The following is a 9883-nucleotide window of genomic DNA, read 5'->3' on the forward strand; positions in this document are numbered from 1 at the left end:
CCATCAATTCTTTGGCTCACATTTGACAGTAATAGTGAATATACGACTGTTGTAATTATTTTGTGTCAACTTCTAATAGCTTGAAAAGTTCCCGTTTGACTTGCCGTATTTATACTCCTGATTGCTTACAGCTTCATATGGAGTTTACGGCTTCACCAGTTTAACAAGAATTGATGGTTGTTTAGCCACTGACCAAGACGTGTCGCTGTTGACAAATGCACAGTATGGGAACAAATAGAGCCTCTTTTCCAGATTCTGCTTTTCACTACCACTTGACATAGGAAAAACTGCAAGTACTTTTTTTTATTTAAGAGGAGTCTTGCAGTATGGGCATGAAACTTTGCAACAGCATTGTAAGGACATAAACATTCTCTTATATTAGCCATGAGAAAGCTGTGCTTACATCTAAGGTTAGAACTAGAAGCATCAGTTTAGTGTTTAATGTTATGGCGGTTTTTGTAACGGTAGTTAGTACGCATTGCAACGTTCATACTTCTTTATGCCTATGTGAGTCTGAATTATAGGTGCATTTTGGTTTTTTTATACGTCTTTGAAACTGGGCCAAAAGTCATACAGCAGCAGTACTTGTGGATGGGAGTTCTTATCAGTTGCTATAATAGTCACTCTTTAGACTTACAATTGTGTGACAGACTCATCTTTCTTTCAAGTTCTTAAATATCAGGCACAAAGCTACTAATGGAAAAGTTGCTGTCATCAGTATTTTTATTATTTATGGGGAAGAGATGTGCTTATATAACAATGTTATGTAGGAAATAAGGTATGAGCCCTTTGCACTGAATCAAGCAAATCAGGAGTGTGAATGTGTTTAACATGAACTTCTTACTTGAGACTAAGAGAATACTACCAAAGGATGTGTACTTTCAGTAACTTGCAAGCACAAAGGGAAATTATAATGTAAATATAACTAGCACTGTAATTGCTAGTCTTTTATATCTATTATTTTTCTAGTTTGAAATTCTAAAACACCTAACTGAACATTAAAGGTTAGTTTGACCTTGTTTGATACCAACTTTTATAACGTTAAGATTTTAATTAAAAATGGACATTAAAACTGCTTATGCGGAAATTTGGAGAAGTAGTAGCTGACAAAACCACTCCAGTAGCAGTGATTAGCTGATAAACAGACAATATATTACTATGGGTGGAGAAATGGGATGAAGATCTAAGGCATAGTCATTCCCAGCTGTCCAGATTTCTGCAGCTAGTGATCCCTTATTGTCAAGAACCTGGTAACAGAGCAAACACTAAAATTCTGGTAGACTTTCCTATTTGCCTGGAGATAAGTTTAGATAGCTCTTTTTGACTTAAACTGAAGCACATGTAACTTTTAGGCAGCTAATATTATTCAGGTTTATAGCAATTAATAAACTGGTTAATTAATGAAAAGAGATGAGGAGACATAGTCAATAGAGACAAGTAAATTGTATAATCCTGAGACAGCAGACTAGATGTGTATACTTCTTAATATTCACCAAAGTGTGTGGAATAGCTGTGTCAGTCTATACATGTTTGTCTTCATCCGAGAGCCTGAGTTTAAATGAACGTGCCACACTTCTCAGATTCTTCAGTTTGTTGTGTGACACTGTTCTATTTGAATAATGAAGTATTTCACCTTTTTACAGTGGAGTGTTTTCTTAATTGTACATGAAAACTTACATTCCTAATGTATAAACTACAAGATTTCATGTTTAATACTTCAATCAGTGAAACAAACTGGTTCTTTGGAGTTGTATGTTTTTGTAAATACTTTGTACAGCAGAAAATTTTGCCTCTTTTTTTTACAGGTTTTTCTGCAGTACACACTAGACAGCACATTTATTTCAGATTAACTAATACCCATGACTCCTGGAGCATGCATAACCACAGGCAATAGAAGGGTTTTAGGCAGCTGGTAGCAGACATTGGCTAGCTCTACATGTACCGGATGTAGAGCTGTTGTTTCCTTGACATTTGTTCTAGATGTTACAAAGTAGTAACCTGCAGAACTTACAGCTGCCTCCTCATCTGCTTTTGCAGTGTAGCATTTAAGAATACTTCAGAAACACTTCACAGTAATTTAAATTGAAACATAGTCTAGAATAGATAAATAAAATTGCAGTTGACAACTGTTTGCTGTGATGGTCTGAATTGTGAGTTGGTGTTAAGGGACTAGAATTTTTTAAGTAATTCTATTGGGTTTGGTTTGTTTCAGTTATCTCCACAGTAGACACTTTTTCAAGCTGGGTGTTGGTGTAAAAGATGTTTGTTATGCTGGGAAGATTTATTCACTTTAGCTATAAATAATTAGAATTTCGAAGGATCTAAAATGCCGTAAAATACAGATATGTAACATAATGTTTACAATACTGTTGGCTACAAGTCAAACAGTGTTAAGTTAGTTTATTCTTTTATCTGGCTAATTATTATAACTGTGGTCTGGCTTGAACCCACGACATAGGCTCATATTGGTACAACTGAAATCATGTAAAGTTTCATAGTTCTTTGAGAAAATGATAAAAGGAAAGGTTCTTGATACTGAAGGCTGCTGTTTCTATAGATATGTGGCTTCATATAAATATGTATGTATTGGTCTCTGGAGCAACTTACACAGTGAGCATGTTTTTGTGAACTGACATCACACCTTGATACTGATCGAGTCTAAAGAATTTCTTTCCCAATATGAGTAATCAAACTTTCGGTTGTGCTTCTTTCTTTTCTTAAAAATGAAAAAGAAATAAAAAGAAGGATGGGGGAGAGGGAGGGCAGACTTATTTGTTGTCCAAATGTCCATGATGCAGTATTGGGGGAAGAGGGGAACTAGGACAGGAAGCAGACATACTCTTTCACAATATTTCTAAAATTGTCAAGCTCTTGGGTTTTGAGCATTATCTGATCACTTTAGACTGATGAATGAAAAATGTGTATTAAAGAAACAGAGGTCTCCTAACAGTGTAAGGAAAACCTATTAAGACATCCTATATCGTAGTCTGCCTGGGAGTGGACAGTTCTGATGAATACATGCCAAACGTCATACATGACTGCTACATTCTGCAGGAAAAATGTTATGTAGGAGTGAATCATTGCAATTTATAATGAGAAGTTGTTTTAATGCTGACATTTATAACTGACCTTACTGTTTTAAATCAAAGGGCACAATTTCCAATGATGGCTTTAAACAGCAACATTTTCAAAAGTCAGTTGAAGTGGAGAAGAGTTGTTTTTGTTGTGAGAATCTATAATATTTGTGAAAAAGCATATGGCCTCTAACCATTTGCTGTAGAGCTGCAATGACTTTTCTGAAGGGAGTTGAATTGCCTTGAATACCTGACAGATTTGACAGGTACAGAAATATATAGCTATTTTAGCTACACTTCTCTTTAAGGACGTATCTTCTGATTTCTATGAGGATACTAGAAATTTCTAACTTTATTATGTCTGATATCTTTTGTCAGTGTTTGAGGCTCACAGTGCAGTATATAAGTGTGTAATATATTGTATTTGTATAATTCTACTTCTAAGACTAGATGTGTACATTTCTGAATATTCACCAAAGTCTGTGGAATACCTGCGTCAGTCTATCAATGACTGTTCTCACCTGAGAACCTGAGTTTAAATGAATGTGCCACACTTTCTCATATTCTTTAGTTCGTTGTGTGACACTGTTCTGTTATAGTCACGCAGTATTTCACCTTTTTTACAGTGAAATGTTCTCTTAATTGTACGTGAAAACTTACATTCCTAATGTATAAACTACAAGGTTGTCTTGTTTAGTGTTTAATAAATTGGATAGTAAAATAAACTGGGTTTTTTGAAGTTGTACGCTTTTGTGAATACTTTGTACAGCAGAAAATTTTTCCTCTTTACAGGATTTGTTGGAAAAACACATTAGATAGCAGTATATTTGTCCAGTTTTCATTTTACACATGTAGAAGTCACAGTAAGTTTGATCACGTTACATAAATTATGCTGAATACCTACTTTACAGAGCGTAGGCGCTGCAAACACAGCCTTGTCAGGTGAGACACCATGCCTAAACCACTTGGCTGAGAAACAGTGACTGACAGGTGAAAGGTGAGGTCAAGCAGATGAATTGTGACAAACTGTGAACTGGTGTACTGACCTCTCCTCCTGGTTTTGTGTTACCTGCAAACATGCCGAAGGTGAGCTCTGTCCCATCACCTGTCTTCGTTAATGAAGATGTTCAGCTGTGCTGGCCTGGGTATTGACCCCTGGTGTACACCAGTAAGGCCAGGTCTCCAGCTGGGCTTTGTGCCACTGGTGACAGCCCTTTGAGCCTGGCAATTGAGGCAATTTTCTGCTCTCGGAGGCCTGGGATTCCTGTGGGCTGCTCTTGCCAGTAATGACAGAAGCAAAGGTGACAGTACCTCAGCCTTTTCCCTATCCGCTGTCACCAGGTCCTCTCTGCCCCACTCGGCTGTGGAGCCCTGTTTTTCCTTGGTCTTCCTGTTGCTGGTACTTTGCTAAAGCTTTTCTTGTTGTCCTTCACCTCCCTTGCCAGATTCTACTTCATTTGGGCTTTGGCTTTTGTAACCCCATCTGTGTGTACTTGGATAATCCCCCTAGGCCCCCTGCTCTTGCTTCCACCCCTTGTACGCTTCTTTGCTACATCTAAGTTTAGTCAAGAGCTCCTTGTTCATGCGTCCAGGCTTCCTGCTGCCTCTGCTTGACTTTTTGTGTGTTGGTATGGACCATTCTTGAGCCTCGAGGAGATGATTCTTGAACATCAACTGGCTCTCCTAGGCCTAACTTCTCTCTAGGATGGTCTCCCATGGGCATCCACCAAGCAGATTCCCGGCGCAAGGCAAGTTCTGTTCTTCTGTAGGTCCTCGGTTGCATTTTGTTCGACTTCTCTTCTTTCCCCTTACCAATGTAGTCTCTGGTGCAATGCTGTAGAGAAACCTAGATGAATGGAAGAGCTGTAGTAAATGGCAGCAATTGGAGATCTTGCTCTGTGTGTGTTTTCATTTTTTTCAAATGTCAGTCTGTAACCTCTCTTTTTAAATGGGCAAAACTCAATTTCCCTTCATACAAATGTGTGAGAAAAGAATCTGAGATTTCCTAACATTTCACTTGAACAAGCTATGAGTTTTCTTTTCCAAAAGGTACAAATCAGACTTGGTGCTGTGATTGTCCTGTGTAAGATTTGCTATTTCAGTTACAGTGGGTGAAAGGCAGTGCTTAGAACAGGCTCTTATGTGGTTTCAGGTCAGAATTGTTACTGATTAGTGAAAGACAATGTGAATTTGAATACCTTTCTTCCCAAAATGTGGTAGGGAGTACAAAAGAAATTAATGGTACCCCAAAATACAGCCTTTAAGGGAGGATGAGAGTACCTGAGAGCCTGCTGGACAATTCACAGTGAGAGGATTGTTTGAAGGTAATACAAGCAGTTAGTAACCAGTTACAGAAATTACACTTCTTTCTATGGACTTTACAGCTAGTTGCCTGCATTGAGCTTGTAATAACTATTTTTCATGTTTTATGTTAATCTAGCTCTGTATTAACGATTACTTCAGTATGGGGGTTTTCTCCCAACCCACAGCTGCCAGGTGGTAAATATATCTGCTAATTCAGGATAGTGGGAAAAATGTCACTGTGACTCCAAGCAACCTTTGTGAAACAAGCCTTTACATTTCACGGTGCTCGCTTCATTAACTTGATTCCTTAAAATGAGGTTGTGTTTAACCATCTGTTACTCTAAATGTTCTGGGACAATACTGAAATTTAATGGTGCGGAAAGACTTGTGGAAGTTAGTCTGAGTCATGCCGTACTTCTGACAGGCTACCTAGTCTGTTGTTCTCCTTGTGAACGCTAATACGAGCAGTCTTCTGTGTAAAACTTCTTGGTCTGGACTATGATGGTAGATTTTTCTAGTGTGAGAGGACAGATTCTGGAGGAGGTGAGAAGAAACAGCAGCTTTTACCTCCACAACACACAACTAAGTAAATGAAGGAGTGTCAGGTATTAGTAGAAGTCGTCCTCAGTGTGGATGTGATTTTTCTGATGTTTCTGCAATACGAATAGTGAACCAAAATAATGAATGAACATTCAGTGCTGCTTCTGAAAAAATACTTTGCTTGTGCATGAAATTTTAATATCATCTGATTCCTATTAAAGTAGGAACAGAACAGTGACTTATTTAAAACATACATATGAAACCATACATACATTATATATGTGTGTATACATTTATACATATATAGACATATATATGGTTTCTTCTTCAGCTAGTCCAGATATGGAGGTTGTAAAAGTGTTGGGGACACTATTGGAGCTAGCAAAGACTTGGACCAGCCCTGATGTCGATCACCTATGATACCATCTAAAATAAAGGTAGCTAGGCACTAAAAAGTTGTACTGTCACTGGTCTTTTCCTTGTGATATTATCTGCCACGAGTAAGTTGATTTGAATATAAATGGTAAAGGATTTTGCATTTATTCCTTAATTTTTTTTAAAAATCATAGTAATATTTTTTTCTTTCGAATGTACAGTTCAGACTTTGCTAATAATTCAGATTGAATAATTGAATTGGGGTAACATTATATAGGATAACATTTTGGAATCAAGTGCAAGCCAACTGTCATACCAAATGTCAGCTTTCAGCAGATTGTCCTGCCCTGAAATGTTGATGTTTGAGAAATCAGCCATAATAAATCACAAAATGGAAAGACTTTCAAAAGATAACAGCAGTGGTATTCCCCAGAAGATTGTTTACTTGCTAGCTCATTGGGATTTATATTTCTCATTTCAGCCACTAGAGAAAACCAATCCAACAGCTGTTTATCGAAGCTACTAATTTCAGCTCTCCCTGTATTGTCTGGAGAAAGATACAGACACCGTCAAACTGATTCAGCACATCCTGAGATAAGGAAATCCTCTCTGACATCCAAAAAGTGTTCATTCCATCTCTCTCTGGCTTCTCATCCTGAGCAGCCGGCTTAGCGTTGCTGCCTCGTTACTACTTCCAGCTAAGCTGAATCTGTACATCCCCTTCGTGCTGCATAAAGTCAAAATAAGCTTTAGCATAGCATCAGTCACTTCAGTGTAGCTCCGAATGTCAGCAGCTGGCCTATTTTTACTAAAAGCCTTACAAGCAGGCAGGCGTGTAGGAAGAATAGATCTGGTTTAGTAGTTCTTGCTGGCCAGGATGTAAAGATCAGCTTGAAATAATGGGGCCAGGTAGTGGGAGCTACGATTCAAACTCTATCTTGTTCGGACTATTTGAGTAATCGTGAAGTAGCTGCATTTCTGAACGTCCAAAGCAGGGAAGAAGGAAAGAATCAGAGCACAAATCTTTTTATAGCATTCCTGTTTCTGCCATTCTTGCTGCAGGATCCCACTTAAAAGTATGTAATAGCTTTAGCAGCTTTTTGGGTTTAAAGGTAGAATAGCAGCAAGGCTGTTAAGTGTCTTTTATAACTGAAGGATACCTGCTCCGCTCCAGCTGAACCCTCTGACAAATCTGAAGCTTCGTTCTTAACTATTCAGCCCGGGAAGGAGCTTCTCGGCTGCCTCGCAGACTGTGTCAAATTCATAACTTTGGACTTCTTTGGTTATCCATGCAAATGTACTTTTTCCTGCCACCAGCGTAGGAAGCCATGCTGCAAAGTCATTGCCCTCGAATCTAGCATGAACCTGAATGTGTTTCAGGTGTTCAAGTCTTACCCAGCTCAGTGAAGGGCTGAGGAGAGGTTTTTCATCACTTGTTCAGTCTTTGCCTGAGACAGGCTTCTGACGAATTTTGGACGTGTTATAACGCTGCCGGCCTCGTACGGCAGCCAGTTCTCCGTGCCGCCCCCAAACAGCCGGCTGGAGCGGCAGTTTCAGAAGTCTCAGACTGGACGCTGTGTTGAGCCCAAGCTCAACTGCCGATCTGAAACACTGCGGTCTGGCTTCTAAATGCTTTAGTCCACCGCCCTGGCGTCATTACACAAAATAAAATGTGCACATGGACAAAAAGGTTAAAGAAGAAATTACTGGACAATGGATTTCTCCAAGATCCCACATGGTATGATTCATTTTTTCCTTAAGGCTTGGCACACGTGATACATACGGCAGCATCATACCTGTGCTCTGCTCTCGATGAACAACAGTGGGTTTGTATCTTAGGAGTGGTATTGGATAAGAAAACCTCTGTGATACTTGCAAGCACAAAGAGCTTTGATGCATCCTGGTAATGGTGAGATGAGTAACTTCTTAAATACACCAACAAAATTAGTTACTAGGTAGATCCACTTGTAAGGCATTTGATGCCATAATTTAATTTCAGGCAGAAAAGCAGAGCCTTGGGTGGAAGAATCTTTATTCTATCTTGAGATATTGAACAGCTTTAATATGCCTTGACATTCAGTACCACATTCATAATCCTGTAGTTATTCCTTCTTACTCTGATAAGAGCAGGCACTGTACAGCACAAGTGCTGAGGGATAGTTTTGTTTCATGCTTGAAAGGAGGAACGTGGTGTATAAAGCACACTTTGTACTGAGCTGTGGGAAAAGAGGTGAATGGGCGACTAAACCAGAAGCTTTAAAACCAGTTCAAAATGTCTAGTACGCTTCCTCTCTGCCTGTCTCTATAGTCAGCCTTGAATGAATGAGGCAGCCACGCAGAATGGGAGAGGCATAAAGCTGAGAGCTTACTGGAGGGGGTGAGCTTTTGGAGGAAACCGCTTCTCCCATGGCTCCCGCCTGACCACGGGGGCAGGCATCTTCCCACCAGGCAGGGCTTCTGCTACAGTGTTCTGCCCCTTCCCTCCCTCCACCTAAAGCCTGTGCCTCCGTTTCCTTCTTGGAGTGGAAGCTGAGTGCTGGTACTACCACAGTAACAAATACAGCCCGTTAACGCTAGACTTAGAGAAGGGCATTTGTGGGCAGAACTGGTGGCTGTGCTCTTGTTCTGTAGGTCTAAGCACTGATGATTTCCCTGTTATGCTTTGGTGTCGAGAAATGTGTGACTGGGACCTGAAGCCAAAGTGTCAGCAACTTCTAGACTGTTTCTGTCAGAAGGTTAAAGAAAAGGAGAGACGATAAGTGACATGAAGAATTTTTTACTTTCTTAAAGGAGGTGGCCCTTAACCTGAATGAAACAACGGCATTAAGAAGATTTGGTGAATGTACTAGCCATCACCTGGATATCTGAGGGAGTTTATGGAAGAGACAGTGCCAATGCTACAGCCCTTGGTCAGATCTAACCTTACAAGCTGTGGAGTCAATAAGGATGGAGGGTTGGAAGCTGTGAAGACATCTCAAGGATGGCAGATACCAATCAAAGAGGAGAATGAGGAGCCTGCGGCTCACAAGGTACATGTGATGATGTGATGGAGGAACAAAGCTGTCCATTGGCATGGCATAGTTGATTTGTCCACCCAGATCAAGAATAAGCTGCAGATCTGACTCTACAGGAGTTCCCAATTAAAAAAACATGCTGATTGTCTCAGTGGATTGGCTAGTGTCATGCAACTTAGAAGTTTTTGGGGTTTTTTTTTAAGTAATGTAAGGAGCTTGCATAACAAGATGAACAGACCAGTCACGCAGCAGTACGTGAAAATGTTTTCTATAGAAATAATACACTGGAATAGCTTTTTTTTAAGTGGAGCATGAGCAGGGAGAGATCCACGGTACTGAGAAAAGGCACAGGTAAAGGTAAGGTTGGTGGAGTAGTGCAGCACATGAACAATGTGGCAGATTAAAAAACCATTAAAAAACCATACTATATGGTCTTTGGGCTAAACTCTGTTAGAAAAAGGGTTATAAAAACATTTTAGTGGGATAGTGTTACAGGTCTGCTATAAGCCTTTGGGGAGACATTTGTAATCTTGGCAGAGGAATATTAACAGAAACTGTTATTAGGAGCGGCTTAAA

The sequence above is a fragment of the Phaethon aethereus genome (genome assembly GCF_964289735.1).
Source record: "Phaethon aethereus genome assembly, chromosome: 2".
NCBI classification, from domain to species: Eukaryota; Metazoa; Chordata; class Aves; order Phaethontiformes; family Phaethontidae; genus Phaethon; species Phaethon aethereus.